We start from the raw sequence: 21,083 nt of genomic DNA, 5'->3' as shown, positions 1-21,083 counted from the left end.
ATCAATATCCCATGCAAGTAAAATTTTGCTGAAGATCATTCAAAAACGGTTGCAGCAATACATCGACAGGGAACTTCCGGAAATTCAAGCCACTTTCAGAAGAGGACGTGAAACCAGGGATATCATCGCTGATGTCAGATGGATCTTGGATGAAAGCAGAGAATACCAGAAAGATGTTTACCTGTGTTTTACTATGAAAAGACATTTGACTGGGTGGATCATAACAAATTATGGATAACATTGCAAAGAATGAGAATTCCAGTACATTTAATTGTGCTCATGAGGAAACTTTATATAGATTAAGAGGCAATCATTAGAGCAGAACAAGGGGATACTGGGTGGTTTAAAATCAGGAAAGCTGTGCGTCAGGGTTGTATCCTTTCACCATATTTATTCAAACTATATGCTGAGCAAATAATCTGGGAACCTGGACTATATGAAGAAGATTGGGGCTTCAGGATTGGAAGAGGACTTATTAACAACCTGTGTTATGCAGATAATACAAGCTTGCTTGCAGAAAGTGAAAAGGACTTGAAGCCTTTACTGATGAAGATCAAAGAATATAGCCTTCAGTATGGATTACACCTCAACATGAAGAAAACAAAAATCCTCCCAACTGGACCAATAAGCAACATCATGATAAATGGAGAAAAGATTGAAGTTGTCAAGGATTTCATTTTACTTGGATCCATAATCAAAGCCCATGGGAGCAGCAGTTAAGAAATCAAACTACGCATTGCATTGGGCAAATCAGCTGCAAAAGACCTCTTTAAAGTGTTAAAAAGTAAAGATGTCGCTTTGAGGATTAAGGTGTGCCTGACCCAAGCCATGGTGTTTCCAATCACCTCATATGCATGCGAGACCTGGGCAATGAATAAGGATGGCCAAAGAAAAATTGATGCCTTTGAGTTGTGGTGTTGGTGAAGAATATTGAATATACCATGTACTGCCATAAGAACGAACAAATCTGTCTTGATAGAAGTACAGCCAGAATACTTCTTAGAAACGAGGATGATGAGACTTGGTCTCACGGACTTTGGTCACGTTATCAGGAGGGACCTGTCCCTGGAGAAGGATATCATGCTTGGTAAAGTGGAGGGTTAGCGAAACAGAGGAAAATCATCAATGATATGGATTGGCACAGTGGCTGCAACAATGGGCTCAACACAGCAAAGACCATGGGGAAGGTGCAGGACAGGGCAGCGTTTTGTTCTGTTGTATATAAAGTCCCTACGAGTCAGAACTGACTCAACGGCACCTAACAACAACAACAACATGGCACTATATTCTGCTTCTTTTTATGCTTCTGATCCTTTCTACTTAGGCTACTTTGCTGGCCATTCTCCTTCTTCTCATCAGTTAGATATAAACATTGATCCAGAACTCCATTCTTAGCCCTTGTCTACTCTTACTCAAGACATTCTTCCTGGCTGGCCTTTTTGCTTGCTATTATTTCAATTATATTGATTGTGCCTAGATCAATATCTCCAGAACTTCGACATCAAGCCTCAAATTCAATTATGTACAAATTAAACTCACTACTTTTTCTCCCCAACTTGCTACTCCTTATGAATTAACCATACCGGTTAATGCTATCATCTATATTGCCAGTTCCATGAAAGGAAGAAGGGAAGAGAGAATTCTAGACTCTTTTCTTGAACTCACATAGTCAGTTGGTCACCTGCAAACTTATTGAAATACATTCTTCATGACCCATTTTTTAAAGTTTCCTGGCTACTCCTAATCTCCAGAAAATTAGGTTATTCTGAACTGTATGTTACCGCTTTACTTTTGCAACATGTGTTATAATTTTTCCTCACTTCTTTCTCTAGATCCATTTATGTCAAGGTCTATGCTGTTTTCATGTTTGATTTTATAGTGGCCAGTACAGTGGTGATACATGGTAGATATCCAGTAAATATTTGGTGAAAGTTGTGTCATAATAATATGGACTTTTAAGAAATGGGTGGTATGACCAAGGATAAATTACTTAACATCTATTTTCAGTTTCCATGTCTATCATTTGGGAATGTGCCTGATTATTCATCTTCACCAAAGAAATGTTGAAAGATTAACAAATAGAGTCATTTAAGACAAAGATGAAGTGCTGGAGAAATGATAATGAATTGTATTAGATTATGGGACTTGGCTCGTTGCGTTGTCAGTATTCTGTCTGTCTATTGAAATTGCATTGCCAAATGATGACCTAATTATATCGCATTTGCCAGATGGTTAATTGTGGCAAGCAAAAAAGCTTTGCCATTGTTGTAAATATTGTCTTTTGATAGTAAAACATTTTCCAGAATTACTAATTTATCTTTTAAAATGCTAATTTTCACCTTGCAACTTTGGAAACCTGATTATTTCTGACTTTAGTAAGGTTATTCTAAAAATATAGAGAGAGGATGATGATTCAAAAGGACTAGATTCTAATAAAATAAACAGTACAATTTAATTTAAAACAATGTTGGGCCAGATTTTGTTGAAAGGAGCAGGATGATATAATATGACTCATCAGACATCTTCAACAAAGCCCCAGGCTCTGTGATGGAGGCAGTGCGTGTCCAAATCATAAAAAACACTTCCAACAACCTTGTGAAAAATAAGACTATATAATTCAGGTACTATTTCATCATTCTAATGTGTGGAGTTTTAGTCTGTCTTACAGAATACAAGACAGCTCTTTATTCTTACCTAATAAAGGCAGAGCCTCATGAAAACTTTTAAAGCACCAAATAACATACAGTAGCTCCTAGCTCCCACTTGGCCTGGTGTAATTCAAAACAAAACAATGCAAAATCATTAAATAAGTTTTGGACTGTGCAACACAGTTTTGGTATTTCTTGTAATAACTAGTTCTATTCATTTTACAAAATATAAAAATTTTCCAAAAATGATTCTGGTGCTCTGCTTTGCTAATTCCCTTATTATGTTTCTTTCTTATCTACCTATTGAACAATGCAGGTGTGGATCAAAGATTCTCTGATGTGTCATTATCTATTTGCTTCATTCTTAAATCTGCTATGGATGAGTGAAATGTAAAAATAAAAACAGATATTAGACTTTAAAATATCTGACAAAATTTCTTTTAGAAGGGCTATTTATCTATCTAATTATTACTACAAGGAAAGAGAACAAACAAACAGAAAAAAGAACTGTGATGGTTAAGGTTGTGTGTCTACTTGGCTGGACCATGATTCTCAGTGGTTTGGCAGTTATGATGTAGTTTGGCAGTTGTATGATGCTGTGATCACTTCCATGATGAGATCTGATATAATGTGATCACCTCCATGATAGCATCTGCTGTGAGTAGCCAATCAGTTGAAAGGGAGTTTCCTTGGGCTTGTGGCCTGCATCGAATATAAGTAGACATTCTGGGCAAGGCTTGGGCGGTTTTGCTTGTTCTGGATTCTTCAGCTCGCTCCTGTTTGTCTGACCTCTGGTTCTTGGGACTTAGGATTTGTCGATATTTACAGCCTGTGATCAAGAGCCCTGCTCTCTGACCTGTCGATCTTCGTTCACTAGCTCCTGTGGCTATGTGAATCAGGAGAAGCCTCTATCCTGACCCATGAACTTGGAACATTCCAGACTCTACAACTGTGCGAGCCATTTCCTTGATATAAATCTTTCTCTATACATATTTATATGCTTTACTGGTTTTGCTTCTCTAGACATCCCAGCCTTAAGAAGGAACAACCCAATATAACTTAAATAAGATTAACATGTATTCACTGAGTCTGTACCATTGGAATGAACAGGGATTTCTATCATTTTATTTTCTGAAAATGTTGGCTATACTTCATGTTGTTGTTTATTTGTTGGTCTTAGACAAATGTATTGGCAATCAAGTCACAGCATACAAGTACTAATGCTCCATGACATTCATTTTTTTATTCTCATCACAGTTCAATAAATTCAGAGAAATGAAAAAGTATTCACTATGTAGCACTCATTAGGGTCTGACATTGATTTCCTCTGTACTGTATCATAGTGTTTACTATCAGTCACCTTAATTGTAACATAAATTGCTTAGTCACGTATTTAATAATGAGTAGAATTGGCCATCATAACCACTTCTTTATTATTAGCAAACAGCTATTTACATAGTCACAGGGGAAACCATATCATTATTCCCTGTGAGACAGAGTAACAAACATCAAATTTAATTGCCCTACTAGGCACTGGAGTCATAATCTTTACACAACACTTACGTTTTCATTACTTATCAATTCACTTATCATTATGCTATACTCACAAAAGTTAAGCAGCTAGCAAACAGTAGATCTTTCATTGCTGTTTATGCAGAGATAAACAAATAGATGTAAAATGTGTTAGAGTGAATATATTAACTCTGAGGATTACGTAGGATATTGGTAGTTCCAGTTTAGCTTTATTAATATTGCTGAAACAGTGTCAGCAATGTTTACCTTTTGTGGATAAAGGTTTTATATCCTTTCATTGACTTTATTTATTTTTTAAATAAATGGCTTTTCCCGAGACTTTTCCAGTGTTTGTTGCTGCCATCCGCTAACTCCTTTTTTCTAAAGAAGTGATTCTGAGAGATATGGGCCTATGGTATACAGTATCATTTATTTATTCATTCATTCATTCTTTACATGCATTTTTTTAGTAACACTTATAAACCAGGCACTAAGCTAGGCACTGGGAATACAAAGATCATTAAAAGCAAAAGTTATCCCATCCCAATGCCTAAAGTCTTGCAGAGATATACATGTAAGCTCGGGATTAGCGTGCACACAGTGCTTCTGAAATACCGGTGATGAACAGAGAATGAGGATGTGGGTTAACAGCCTGAATGCTTAGTGTTTGTGTCATTTTTAATTTAAAAAGAATGCAAACTTTGCCTTCTTTTCCAGTAGATTCAAATCCCTTTTCCAGTAGATTCAAATCCCCCAAAGCCATTTAAAAAAAAAAAAATTCAATCCAAAGTCAGCAAGTAAAATATAAAATGCCTGGGAATATGATACCCTACTCCCTGCAGACATGGTTCTGCAGCAGACCTAGGCTTCTTAGGACCATCTGGAAAACCATGGCTCTACTCCGTCTGTGTTTGTTGTATATAAAAATATTTCAAATTCTTTATCAGCACCTAGTGCTCCTGGAAGTTGGGCTATCTTTATTTCATGACTTTGTTTACCCCTGTAGTACGACTGAGTACACCGATAGGTGCGTGCCTTGATTTGAGAAGCAATGTGGTGTCAGTGCAATGAAAACTATAATGTACTTAAGTAGAGGATACTGAGTGGCACAGAGGAGCAATATCAACATCAGAGTAGGAAGGAGTAGGAAGGACACATAGAAAAGGCTTTCTCTAAGAACTGATGATAAATTGACAAGTATTTATCAAACTCCAGGCATTCTCTTGGGTGCTGAAATCCAATGGTAACTAAAAGAACGGACAAAGGCCTTGCTCTCTGAGGTTTATAACCTATCAGGGAAAAAAAGAGAAAATAACTAAGAATTTTCCAAAATTGAGGAAAAACGTCAAGTCACTGGTTCAAGAAGCCCTATTTGCTCCAAGAAGGATTAATAAGAATAAATCCTCATCTGGGTAAACCATACTAAATCAGCTGAAAACCAAAAACAAACAAAAAATTTAAAACAGCCAGAGAAAATAAGGGGCATATTATCTTTATAGATGCAACAATTAGATTAAGAACAGATTTGACAAAGGAACAACAGAAACAGGAAAACAGGAGTGTATCGGTTATAAAATGCCAAAAGAGAATAGCTGCCAAGCAAAAATTCTATGCCTAATGGAAATGCCCCCCAAGAATGAGAATGAAATAAAGATGTATTCAGAAGAACAAAAGCTGAGAGAATTTATTACCAGCAAACTCACCCTAAAGGAAATAATAGAAAATATGCTTCAGGCAGGAAATTGTTCCAGATAGAAGATCAGAAATGCAGAGAGACTGTACAATAATGAAAACTGTAAATATCTGGGTAAATCTAAACTAATATTGACCTTACAAAAGAATAACAATAATGGTATGAAATGTTCTAAAATATATATAGAATTACATGACAACAATGACATGAATGTCAGAAAAGACGTAAGTGAACTTAAAGAGTTTTAAAGTCCTTGCATTGTCTGGATACAAAGCAAAAATGCCAGTTAAGATTAGGCTTGGACCAAAAAGAAACAAAAAAACCACTCATCTTCCAATCTCCAAAGTAACCATTAAGAGAATACTAGAGAAATATATAACTTCCAAGAAATAGAGAGGGAAATGAAATAATAAATGACGCTGAATCACAAAAGAAAGAAGAGATAAAAGAATCTCGAACAGGTAAGACAAAAATCACTTAGGAAGATGCTAGATTTAAACACAAATATGTACCAGTAATTACATCAAATGTAAATTGATTAAATTCCTTGTAAAACACAAAAATTGACAATCAATAAGTAATACAATATAACCATGTATTGTTTTCAGGAAGTTCACCTAAAATATAAGAACACAGAAAAATGAAAATGAAAATACAAAAGAAGTTATATTACTCAACCATTAGCTAACTTCTAACTGGTGTAGATACATTAACATTTAGATCAAATAGACTTTGAGACAAACACAAAGCCTTACTAGAGGCAAAGAGGAAAACAATAATGATAGTTAATTTCACCTAAAAACAAATCTATATTTTTCTGTATCCAGTAATATAGATTTAAAATATATAAAACAAAAATTCATAACTGCAAGGAACAATAGGTAATTCCACAGCAATAGTGGATATTGTAATACCTTCATTTTGTAATTAATCAAATAAGCAATAAGGAAATAGAAGATTTGCTCAGCACAATTAACAAAGTTGCCCTCAGGGGAATATATAGAAAAAGATACTCAAGAACTGCTGAACACACTATCTTTTCAAATGCTTATAAAATCTTAACAAAAATGAACCATTAAGTAAGTCTCTTCAAATTTTTAAGGATAAAAATTATTTATTATATATTCCCTGTTCATAATTGAATGAAGCTAGAGCTCAATAAGAAAAATAAAACTAGAAATATTCCTATGGTCAAAGAAGAAATAATAATAGAAACAAGGAAATATTTTAATTGGAATGATGATTTAATTATTATTATATATCAAAATTTTTCAAAATTAGGTGAAATCATGCTTCAGACTTTTCAAAATCAATGCTCTAATAATATTTCGTTGTTGTTGTTGCAAAAAACAGAGAATAAAATCCAAAGACTATAAGGAGAAATAAATAATAAAGGCAAGCACAGAAATTTAAAAAAAAACTGACAAAGTAAATATGAAATAGAATCAAGAAATCCCGTTTTTTTTTTAAGTCTAATAACACTGATAAACTCTTATGGGCTAAAGAAGGAAAACACATACATGCACCAAATCAGGTAATATCAGGATTGAAAAATAAGAGCATTACTATAGAGCTTAATGATATTAAAATTATAAATACATGATACGAAAAACTTTATGACAACGTTTGATATTTTAGATAAAATTAAAAAATTTTACAAGAAGACAATTTAGACAACTGGAACAATAGCATAGAAAATTTAAGACATTGACTTTATAATTAAAACTTTAAAAACTAATTACAAAGAAAACTCAAGGCACAGATTGCTCGACTGATAAGTAAAGTTAAATGCTTTCAGAAAATAGAAATAGAGCAAAAGATTCCCAATGCCTTTTAACAAGGTTAACCTCTATATAATTTTTTGTTTGTTTTCCTTGTACTATAGGAAGAAAGAAATAATAAAGGCAAGAACAGAAATTTAAAAAAATTAAAACTAAATACAAAAAATTACAGGAAAATATTACCAATGAACACTTACTAAAAAGAAAAAAAAGGCACTTTAAATAGATTAGCAGCAAATCAAATTCAGTGTTATATAAAAAGGATAATATCCCATGGCCAGGTCGTTATTCAGATATGCAAGTTTGTTTATCATTTGAATATACATCAGTATGATACATAATATTAACAAAATAGTGGATAACAGTAATATAGTCAGATAAATAGTTGTAGAAAAGTATTTAATAAAATAATAAAAATATATCCACTGTCTATGATTAGCAAACTAGATATAGAAGAAAACTTGATTAATTAGGTAAAGAGCACCTTCAAAAAATCTGCAGCAAACATCATACCTAACTTTGAAATGTTGAATGCTTTCCCTTTGAAATTGGAACAGACTGCAGATATCAGCTACCTCTCTATCTAGACAACATGGCATCAGGCAACATAGCAGTAAGGCAGGGAAATAAAAATAGAAGTTATAAGTACTGAAGGAAAAAAATGAAACTGTCATCTGCAGACATTATTGTGCATGTAGAAAATCCAAAAAGAATCTACAATAAAACTATACATTAAAAACTGAATCTATTAAGGATGCTAGATATAAAGCAATTAATCACAATTATATATTCTAGCAACAAATAAAAAATAAAATTTAATAACTGACACAGCTTACAGTAGTATATTTAAAAAAAATCTGTGAATAAATCTAACAAAAAATGTACTGGTCGTCTGTACAGAAAATAACAAAACTTCATTACAAGAAATATTAGCCTATGACAGAATTTAACAACTAGAGAAAGTACAACTTGAACTGAGCTTTGAAAGGTGAGTAGAAAATAAGTAAGCCAATATAGGGTAGGAGCAGGATTCCCTGGATAGCACAAAAGGTTAAGTGCTGGACTACTAGCCTAAAAGTTGGCAGTTCGAACACACCCATAGCCATCTTGGAAGATAGACCTGGTTGTGTGCTTCTTAAAAATCACAGTTTAAAAATCCCTATGGAAAGAGCATTTCAGACTGTGAAAAATACGTGCAGAGGCCCAGTAGTGGAGACAAAACAGGGCATTCAAGGAATGAAACAAAGACTTAGTGTGCCTGGAACATGGAAAGGTGCAACAGTAAGGCAAGTTGAGATTTTCATCGTAGACCGAACTTTAGTGAGCCTTGCAGGCCAGGCTAATTTTATGAGCAACAGGTGGCTATTGAATGGTTGGTTTTGAGTACGTTTATTGGGAGTAATGCAACCATATTTGCATTTGAAAAATGGATGCAGTGTGAAGAACGGATGGAAAGACCATAGAGCATATTCCAGGGGCCCAGTTGGTAGGCTATTGAAAAAGTTTAGATGAGCATTGATAGGATGTTGGCCTGTGATGGTGGCAGTGGAGATGGTGAGAAATGAATAGATATGTGGGAGCTCTATTAATTTTGGAGACAAATAAAAAGCTATTGAGACTTGGTTTGTTTCTTGGCAAAATAATGCCTGGTGTAATACCAACTGCTAAATCCATTTTCTTTCAGAGGATCACAAGCTTCAATGAAGGAAATAATAACAATCTTGCTAATACTCAGCTGTATTTCTATCATTAAGACAAACCAGTATTGTATGCACCTATCTCTCCTGCTTTGTTCAAATTAGAACATAGACGTTCAACTTCTTAGTCTGTATCAAGCAATCCAGTTTCTTGGCAGTAAATGTAGTGTGGTCATTATTTTCTCAATACGATTGTGCATAAGTAGATGCTTTGTCCTACGTGACTTACAACACTGAAAAGTGCATAAAGCCGTATATATTGTATTTGCCTTACGCCCACCTCCTTTCACATTTCCTTCCTAAATCACTAACATCTAGCTTCCCACTGCTTAATACCAAAGGGCTTGTTTAATCATGTGCTCATTGTATTGTGTAATGAGTGATCCCACATACTCCTTAGATAGTGAAATTTCATTTGAAAAATCATTACCTTTGGGTCAGAGTTGGCTCAGCAGTTGTCTGGGAATCAAACGTTTTGTGTTCTACTTCCAGGCACACAGTTTCCGTATTCAGTAGAACTGCAGTGATTCATTTCACTCTCCTTTGACTCGGTTTTTACTCGTTTCATCATTTATATTTTACAATGATCTCTGAAAGTATTATAAAGAAATGAGACGTATGATGGTATTAAATGCTCCCTGATCATAATACTCGATTACTATAACTCCCAGCTAGCTGGGGCAGCATGCCATTCTGTGCAAGTGGTTAAAGTGATGCAAAGCAATTTCAGTTGATTCATCAGGCACGTAAAATCAAGTTAGTAAAGCTTGTACCAGATCTTAACTAATTGCAGGGTTTTTATCATGGTATTCTCCTAATCATTTGCATAAGAAAGCTTTTGTTTGTTGCTCATGGTAAAAGCAATCAGATTAAAGTGGTTAGATTAAGGTAATTCAGCACTGCAAATACACTCCTCCAACAAAAACCTGCTGCTATGAGACCCACATCTTGCACCATTTTTTGAACTGAAGTTAGCTATGTGTTTTTAAGATGTGCATTAATGTGGGAAGCACTGAACAATTTATTGAACTCTAAATCTTCCTTTTAAGTTATTGCCTAACCATTATTCACTACATGAACAAATAAGGAAAAGTTAAATAATTCATAAATAATGTCTGAGCGATGCATTGTTCAAAAAGAGCAGAGCTAATTTTCTCAATACATGTAAGAGATTTCTGAAGTATTTTCTTAAAAAACTAAAATATTAACAAGAAATATCGTGATTTACTGACTTCTTTTATTCTAAGTCCTTTGATATTTCTCTCTAGAACTATTTAAAGGTTACTTTTATCACTTTGACACACATTTGCTCTTCTTGTTTTCCTAACCATTCTCTCTGAGCTGTATTTTTTCTGGTCAAATTGAAAAATGTCCTTCTCACCTTCCATTTCTGCTAGCGCAGCTAGTTCGTATAGACTCTTGGATTTTTCCCCTTTCCTCTATATTCAAGTTGTCACAAAGGCATTTTGAGAAATATTTTGCTGTTTTGGTTGACTGCATACAATCTGCCTGATCAAGGCCAAGACTTGCTCCTGTAAGAGGCATGGAGCTTAGCTCATTCTTTCCTTTCCAACACTGTCCACTGTCACAGAAATACATGTCAATAAGTTGTCCATTCTTGGTTGCACGGGGCTATGCAGTCTGCTGTGATCTGGACATTCTTCCCACGGGATAGCTTAAAATCCATAGTGAATTATTAATGATCCAAATCCAGTTTTCAGTTAAACACTTAAAATATATTTTTGTTGCATATTTACTGGCACACAACAACAATCGTCATTTTAGCAGAGTTTTGTACCCACTATCCCTTTGAATCCACCAGCCACTCCTTGGAAGCTCTCTGAGGTAGTTCTACTCTGTGCAATAGGGTCACTATGAGTCGGAATCGACTTGATGGCAATGGGTTTGGTTTTTGGTTATTATCCCTTTAGCAAAAGTGCTCTCCAAAGCCGGATCTGACAAGCAAGTTTGTTTAAAACATTATGTGTTTAGACTCCAATGTATTTATGCATTTTTAATACAGAGTCTAGCATCACATTGTCAGCATACTTATGATGCTATAAAACTATAACAAATTACCAACCTCATTTACTTTGTGATATTGTTTGTTTTGTAATTATAGAATTATGGTAGAGTCTGGCTCATGGGTAACCCATTTCCATCCTGGGAATTTTAAGTACCATTTACTTGAAATTTAAAATTCAGTCATTCAAAAATGTGAAATATGGTTTTATCATTTTTTAAATTCTCTATTGGGTATGAACGTAGTTGCAATGTTACGTTTTCTTTTGCTATTCCTTTCTTCTCTTCTTTGGGCTATAGCTAACCTAATTTTTAAAATACAAATTTATATCAAGCCTGTAACTCTCCTGCTTTCATCTTTGTGCTTCTTGACTTAAAAGCTGATTATTGAATCTTACAAATGTATATGAAAATCATATAGTTTGTAAACAACAATCACAATGCTAGATTTAACTGCATGCTGTAATGAAGCTCTAGATTTTCCAAAATTTTTCTTTTTTTAATTTCAGCACCGAATTTTAGACAAAATTGATGTAATTGGGTTCAAATTTTGGTTAAACAGTGAAGGGTATAAAGAATGACAAGTCATTGTTTTTATTACCATTATCAATAACTGTGAATTTAAACAGTTCATTTTCAAATCAGAAGAATGCTGAGCATTTTGTCTGAAACCTCAAATTCAAAAGTAAGTTCCTTAGGCTTCTCCTCCAATGGGACAAATTGAGTCCTCAGTAATCATTCTGTTCATTTAAAGTCTCTTTTCTTATTCAACATTTGCAAGCAAACTGCAAGAGCAGTGAGTCCTCTCCTGTTCCAGACTAGCTACAGAGGTGAAAGAAAAGTGGGACGTGAGGAAAGAGTGATTTCAGGCAAGCAGCAACACAACACACATTTCCTTCAAAGATAAATTTCAACCAGAGAGTTAGATTTGTGCCTACGTGCTTCAATTTCAGTTCTCTTATTGGAGTCAGTGACTGCCTCACGCTCTCAGCAGTACTTCCAGTTTTGCCTTCTTTTAAATGGAAGATTCATGGAAAAAGACACTATGTATGGATGATTTATTGTGGCCTGGAAAAGGTCACTTTGGGAATAAATTACTAAAACTTTTTATTCCTGAGCTTGCACCATTTAAGCAATTTCAACTAATGTTCAGATAACCATTTAAGAATCTGATTTTAGCAGCCTTTTAGGGAGTACTTATTTCAACAAGAACATGCTTTAATTTGTACTGATTTACATACAAATGTTTTGGTATTCAAGAATTCCGATTTTGTTTCCTAGTTTGAATTCTGCTTCTATACATTCGTTTTGCCAACACTCTTTTTATTTCTTCCTTCTTTCTGACTACTTGGACTTGAACTTTTTGCAAGCAAGGTATGAGCTTCTGCCAGTTCCTCTGGTTATTCTACCTCTCCTACCAATTTGTTTTGCCATAAACTTCTGGATCCAGTTCAGACCACTCAGAATTTCCCTATCCCATCTTCCTTTGGTGTGGATGCTAATTTTAAATAGATGCTGTTCTTTATTGCTGTCTCCTGTGAGAGAATAGCACTTACATGAATAATTTGCCCAGAGAGATACAATTCCCTCCCAGCTCACAAGTATTTTTACATCTGGTGCAATTGTACTTTCTCCCCCAAACTGACTTGAATTATACCTATGATTCTTAATTTTTTGGCCCTCCTATTGCTAATTATATAATAACCATCTCACAAATTAAATTTAGCGTGCTTCTGCTTGTTTCCAATATTATTTTGAACAAATAATGCATCAGTATAAATTAAGCAGACCAGGCACAAACACAGAATTAGTAAGACAACTATTTTCAGGGAAAATTTGGAGGGAAATAGGAGTTCAATACGTCCTTTGTCTTTGTATTATAAAGGATCTGTGTGTGAACTAAAAAATGAACTTGAAATAGCATCTTACAGAGGTAGGTTTTTATAAAAAGGGTTAAAAACAGCAATATCCCTCACACACACACACACACACACACACACAGAGACACACACACATTTTAGATTTTTAAAGTGCTTTTGAGCTTTGTATATTAGGTAGCTGTTCAAGCGGTTTGCCTTACCCCTCCAATCTTGACCTCTGAACCAGGGATAGTTGAGGTCGTATCTCACTCATATCAGACTCATCCAGCTGTCACTTTTCTGATTTTTGTTCACAAATCATCATTCTTGGTACTGTCTGTTCTGTACTTGCATAAGTCTGATCTAATAAGAAAAAAGGCTTCCAATGTGTCCCAGGTAATATGCCTTAAATTTGGTTTCAGCTGACTGGAGAAACAGTGAACACGTTTCCTCTGCATCTCAAGTAACAATTTGGTGCTACTGTACTCCAACATATTTGAGAAGAGACCCCTTTATCTGGACATAAACCATAGACAAGATGGTCTTGTGCCCCTGCAGTCAAGTAAAAGTGGAATCCCTGTCAACACGAATCAGACTTCTCAGCAATACATTAGCCTGCAGTCCTTACTGAAGGGCTCCTTCCAAGCTGCGTGGGGACACCCAAGCAGAAAAAGTAACCACCCCCCCCCTTCAGCCAGGGAGCTTGTGAATGTAACACAGTTTCTGTCCATTCATATGGATGAAATAACCCAGAAGACAGTGCTTGCTGCTGATGGGCATTCTTGTTTAGGGGCTTTGTTTTTCTGTGCTGATAATTCTTGCAGAGCATGGAGCCAGAAGTCCTCTGGATGCAAATGATTTATGAAGGTTAATTCTTTGGAGGAGGGCTGATTCCACAGTGTGTTTTGTGTGAGGTCATCCAACCTCCTTTGAATTCTATGCGTGTGTTAATTGCAGCAATTTGAATTATTTTATTTAAATTGCCAATGAAATTGTACCAATTATAACAGCATGAACTGCTTCTGTTTGCTTTTTTCCTCTGCTGCATATGCCATTTTGGACTCTACCAGGTTAAGTTTATTAGTGCTACAGTTCACTCCCCATCTTTTAAATCTGCAGGTTTTACAGAGGATTGGTGTTAGCAACATGACATTGACTTCTTTTACACCTAACTCAAAGTTACATAAAGCCACAGCTATCTTCCAGAGGTATGGACAGTTTCTTGTCAGTGATCATATGTTAAAATCCCTGTTTTATATTTTAAATGTTAATATTTTACATGAGAGAGATTAATGCACAGATTCCAAATCTCAGTCTTCATTAAGGACAGCTTGATCATCTTGCTTGAAGTGCTGTGCACAATGTTAAGTAGAAGAAACTTGTTAAGGAGATTAGAGTTACTGATACAAAACTACCACAGGAAATTTTCACCCATAGGCTTCTTCCTAGTAAAACTAATTTAGATACAGAAATTAATAAACTACATCTCCCTCTTACCCTTCCCACATACATTAAACTTTCTTTAATCATAGATTTTAGAGTACATTATATCCTCCCATAACTGTGTGTATCTACCTGAGGAAAGAGAAGATTAGAATGACCCCCTTCAAGGACTTCGCCTCTCTACTTGAAAAACTCAATTTTCTTCCTCAAATATAAAAATTATTTTTCTGGTCCGAAGACCAAAAGTTAGTGATTAAAGGAAGACCCAATACAATTTCATCTACAATTGCTTGTCCTTCATAAAAAAAAAAAAAAGACTGCTGTTAAGTCAATTCTGACTCATGGTGACCCTATAGGACAGAGTAGAACTGCCCTGTAGGGTTTCCAAGGAGCAGCTGGTGGATTCGAACTGCAAGCCTTTTGGTTAGCAGCCAAACTCTTAACCACTGTGCCACCAGGGCTCCTTCTTCTTCATACCAGTAGAGAAATATTTCAATACCTCCCTAGTAAGTAAGTGTGAGGAGGGATATCATACATGGCCAAACTCACAAACCATAATTATTCTTGAGAGGTGCTTTGTGTATGATCTAGGAGGTATATTTTGCTTAGAAGAAAGGGAGTGATAGCTAGATTTGCTCTTATAACACCTCTTGCCTTGTCCACCCATATATCCTTCATGACATCTTAAATCTTCCAAATTCTTCCTGACAATATTCTTTCATCTGAGTTCTTTTCATAATACTTCTTGGTGAAGAATATCCTTAGAGCACTTTCTGCATTTTTAAGGTTAAGGACATTATAAGAATATCAGAACATTTGAAATTTAACCTTAATAGGCCAAAAACCATTTCTTACATTGTGACCTTTCAAATATTACCCTAAACTGTAAATGTGATTAATTAACAAACATACAAATATAAGCTAATCTGTTAGACAGAGGCAATCTTCCTTTCCTCACAAACCTGTTGTCCTACCTATTGTAATCTATTTAATTATGTTGGTTGTTCTGAAGATTTTAGCTATTCTAGATGTGAAATCTTGGTTAAGTCTTGTTTTGTAAGGAGATAATGTATTTAATTTTTATGCCAGTTTCCTAATGTCAAGATTATTATCACCAAGATCTCTACCAAACTTTCTATAGCAACAAAGTAGATACAGCTATGAGGACCCAATCTGTGAAATGTGTCACTGTCACTAATCACAGTCTGACACCCAAAAGATTAGTTTACTATGAAAATGAATCTCAGGAGACTAGACCAGACAGAGAATGATTCATGGTTGTGAAATGAAATGCCACATTGTTTCAGGGATTGTAATTAACTTTTTCATGGTGCCAACTATCTACAGCATTTGAGGTCACATGGTACATGGCTATGTCCTTGAAGTAATTGATTACAGTTAGCGGAGCAGAGAATCTCCCTAGTTACTCATGGCCATGCATGTGATTAATCCAGGGGACTCTGAGGAGAACTGCTTATCAACATGAAAGTCTGGAGCTAGCTTTTTCTGGATGCAATGTTGAGTACAATAAAACAGGGCTTTGGGCCATGGAAGTGACTACCTTTATTTCTTGTTAGTGACTTGTTTACAGCTCTGCTCATTTGTTTCCTAAATAAGGAAAACTTAGTTGCACACTTGATCTTGGAGCAGAGATAAAACAGACCCATGTGAAACTGAGATACCCTTGCTGCTACAGATCTCCAGATAATTAAGGAAGGTAATTAAGTATGCCGTGGTTATTTTTTATATGGCACTCTTGCTAGACTGGATCTAGTTTGAGCACAGGAGAACAGGAGAGCTATTACTTTCTTTTTTTTTTTTCAATTCTAATGAAGGAAACTTACGGTTTCTATACTTCAATTTACAACTTCCCACTTGTTTTAAGCGGATCATCCCATGATATTCTCTTCTTTTCTAATTTTCTCCCTGCTGAAAAATTTTTCTTTCTTTAAAATGAGAAATTCCTGTGCACTCTGGAAAAGAATAACTTCTCACAGTACACATATTGAGGGTACTAAATCTAATAGAGATGCTTCATCCTTTTACCTTTATGCCAGTAAACTTTATTCCTTTATCTTTCCTCTAAACTCTTATAAGCTTTATAATTTATGCCACACATTTCACCACTTGATTATAAGCCGCATTTTTTTTTTTTTTTTTAGTATATGTGATGATACTTAAAACGGGGGCTGGTCTAGAGGCTTCTTTCCAATGACCCACAGCTTCTGGACTTCTGCTTGGGCATCTGATGTGCACTTAAATAATACTCGATGGTCTACAACCCAATATTCATCCTTTATTTCTCTGGTTGAAATATAAATATGGAAAATAATAATAAAAATATTTTTATTAATTATTATTAGAAGAACATTTAGAGGTACAGTTAAAAGAATGAAAGATTCGTAGAAGTAGTTTTTACTTTTTGTAGTATTTAGATTATAATACATATACATATCTGATAACTATATATCATTAGATAAATTACATGAGGAAGAAAGAATGATGCTGTTTTCACTTAGAAGATGCTTCTGACAGCAGAGTTCTGGTTTCTGCTGTGTCGAAGTACTGTTTTCATTACCTACTTGAAAAATCAGTCAATCAAAGGGCAAATCCTTGAATAATAGGTTTTGACATTAAGCAGAACTGGGTTTAAGTCCCTGTTTAGTTGCTTGCTATCTCTGTGACCTTGGGAAAGTTGTTTATTTATCCTTTAGTTGAGCCTCACTCTCTTTTTGTGTAAAGAGAAGGAAACGCTTTCTATTGGCGTTGCTAAGCAGATTTGGTGAATAAATATATGTAAAAATGCCTCGCACAGTACATAGCATCTGACTGGGGCTCAGTTAGCTTCCTTACTCTTTAGAGAAATCCCATGGGCACAGAGAAAGAGGATGTTGTCTAATACATTTCACCGTTTGGTACATTATTAGGAGATTTTGCAGTTTTGACAGTAAGCCAGACTTTAATTTGCAGTGTGATATTATTTATTTCTTTATTTCCTCAACTCATGTGTGCTGCAGAAAGCTGCGACTGAGTATAAAATTTTACATAAAGTAATTCCCAAGACAACTTTTGGTAAAAAAAAAAGAAAAGAAAAAAGAAAAGGAAAGAAAAAGTATGTAAATTACCCCCTTATTCCTCTACTTTAATTTTAGACTTTCTCATATATTAATAATTTAATATATTAAAGGTAATGTTTATGACTTTAAAAGTTATATAAATTACTATCATTTTAGTGAATAAATATTATATAATGACCAGTTACAAGGATACACAATTCGTAATGTGTTGAATTTCTTAACACAATAACTCTATTTACTCATAAAATAAATTAGAAAACGATTTTCCAAAAGAAGATCACTTGATTTCATCGTTGTCTCAGTGTCAGTATTAAGACTGAGAGACAGTGGAGGACTGCCATAATAGCAATGTCCTTGGCTGTATATTTTGTAGGGAGATGTGGCATATACGTGATTTCACAAGTCTCCTCCTCTCACTCCTCAGTCCAGGAAATGCAGGGGGAGCAATATGGTAGAGTTATAGGTTAGCTACATAATTCCTTACATTAAAAAGATCTTAAATCAGTACTTTCCTCTTCTCCTTCCCTCTTCCCAGAAATTCTCAGTACTGTCATCTCAGAAAGATCTAGCTTCACATCAGATCCATGACAACTGCAAGGAAGTTGTATACTGACATGAAAAAAATGACCAAATAAAAATAAATTTAAATAAAGATATTTTATTATTTAATTTACTTTTACTTTTTTTTCCCCAATATATTTGTAGTTGTTTTTTTGAACTAAGATTTGGCGTTTTCTAAAATTGAAGTCATTCTGATCATCCTGACTGTGAGGATGAGGTTCCTAAATGGAATAATAATATATTCTATCACTAAAATGTGATTGATTTTGAAAAGACAAAAAAAAAAAAAAAAGTAGATGATAACAAAAAACCTTTCAAACAAGTAAACCTCAGTCATGAAATTTGAGTAAGTGGAGTTGAGCAATTTGTTTCTCTAGTTTAGAGTTTTTGTATGTACAGTCCTTCATTCTGCCTTAATTATATTCCGTAAGTGAACAGGCAATCCTCTACTGTACTGGGTTACATAATCTCTCCTCAAAATTCATGTCCACCAGAACCTGTGAATGTGACCTTGTTTGGAAATAGGGTCTTTGCAGATGCAATTAGTTAAGATGAGATATACTGGATGAGTGCAGGCCCTAAATCCTAGATGACTGGTGTCGTTATGTAGTTGGATGCTGTCAAGTCGATTCTGACTCATAGTCACCACATGTGACAGAGAAGAACTGTCCCCTAGGGTTTTCTAATCTGTAATCTTTATGGGAGCAGATTGCCAGGTCTTTCTCCTGCAAAGTTACTAGGTGGGTTTGAACTGCCAACCTCTCGGTTAGCAGTCAAGAGCTTAATCATTGTGCCACCAGGGCTTCTTGGTTTCTTTATAGAAAAGAGAAATATGGACACAGAGACTAGAGACACATGGGGGAGAAGGCCATGTGAAGACGGAGGCAGAGACTGAAGTTACGCTGCTACAAGCCAAAGAATGCCAAGGATGGCTGAAAATCACCAGAAGCTAGGAAGAGGCAAGGAAGGAGTCTCTCCTAGCACCCTCATAGAGACCACAGCTCTACCAAGACCTTGATTTCAGACTTTAAGTCTTCAGAACTGTGAGACAATAAATTTCTGTTGCTTTAAGCCATCCAAGTTTGTGGTAATTTGTTATGGCACCCCTAGGAAAGTAATACATGCACCAGAAGTCATTTTTAGTTAACCTGAAGCTTTTCCCAATAATTGATTTAGTATTAGGGGGTTTTGTTTGTTTGTTTTGTTTTTATATGGGAAATTTAGTGATAATTAAAACACTTTTGTATACCCTCTGAAGCTTCTATAGGGAGAAAGAAGGAAGGAAGCAAGAAAGGATGGGAAAGAGAAAACCAGACAACCCTATGTGCCAGGTGACACTAATGACATTTGCTGAATTTCACAGAATAGACTTAGATCTCTGAACTTCTCAACTTCAAATCTTGCGAAGTCAAGATTCTGAAGATTGCTGCTACATAGTTCTTTCAACAGCATCAGGTTTCTGTATGTACATTTTTTTCTAGTCATTTATTTAAGAACATTTATTGATTACATCAAATACTGTACTGGAGATTAAGTACAGAAAACTTATTAAGTCACAGTCCCTGACATTGAAGTATTCACAGTCTATAGGGAGAGACAGACATGAAAACAAAGGAATCTTTTAGTTTCAAGTGACCTCATTCCATCTGAAACAGATTTAAGCATCAAAGAAAATGAGTTGGCTCATATAACTAATAGTCCAGGTCCAGCTACAGAGAAGGCTGATGCTTCAGTTATGTAGGCAGGAATCTATCATTCTCCCAGTCTTGGCTTCTGTTGCCTCTGTGTTGCTTGCTTCTCTGATTTGGGCAGATTCCAACTTCATGGAAACAAGATCGTCACCAAAAGCTTCAGATTTGCCAGCAGAGAGTTTCTCTTTCCACATAGTCCTAAGAAAAAATCCAGAAATTACTGTCACTGTCCTGGAGGATGAAATGCTCTCAGTGGAGATCCTTTGCTCATACATCCGTGACTGGAGTCTGAGGGATTAACACTAAAATCTATGGGCAAAGAGAGGCAGAGGGGGATTCTTCAGAGGAAAATCAGGGTGCTGTTCTCACAAGAGGGAGTCCTGAGTTCCAGGCAAGCAAATATAATAGATTCAAATACTCGGGAAACAACAATGCAGATGGCACCTTTACCCTGTCTTTGTAATGAAGGAAGTGGTCCTGGTTCTCAGTCAAAAAATGTTAGTGTTGTGTGTTAGCTACAGATAAAAGATAGCTATATGTTTTTCTCCCAAGTACCGTGCTCTGGCTCATGCCCACTTGCTGTGTCAACCGATGTTCCAATTTCAAGTAGCCAAGATCCTGAAGACCAGCCAATCTCCTGCTAGCAATTAGTAGAATGATCACAGCACACGTGTGAATAAATTTTCAGGGATTGTTAAGAGTCTTAGAGTCATAGCATTTCCCTTTCCATCAACCTGGATAACTCATATTCATCTTTATAAAGGGGTCTCAGTGGGCATCTGCAACAAGGGTTAGTTCTTGATCTCCCCTTCCACAAGTAAAATATACCATTTCTTTCCCTGGGAGCTTGTGTGTGAGGGGAGAGAGATGGGGTGGCGGGGGGAGAGGAAAAGAGGAAAGAGTAACAGAGATTACTTTGTTCTAGAGGAATTGAAAAGGAATTATGAAGATGGTAGTATTATACAGAGGTAGATAGAACAGTGAGTGGGGGGTAGATATGAACAAAATTATGGATGGATTTTTGAAATATTGTGCTATTATTTCACAGCAGTGGCATTAATATCCTCTGTCTCTCTCTCTCTACATATATATATATATA

Source organism: Trichechus manatus, unplaced genomic scaffold, assembly GCF_000243295.1.
Source record: "Trichechus manatus latirostris isolate Lorelei unplaced genomic scaffold, TriManLat1.0 scaffold00003, whole genome shotgun sequence".
Lineage (NCBI taxonomy): Eukaryota > Metazoa > Chordata > Mammalia > Sirenia > Trichechidae > Trichechus > Trichechus manatus.
This window is presented reverse-complemented; position numbering follows the sequence as displayed.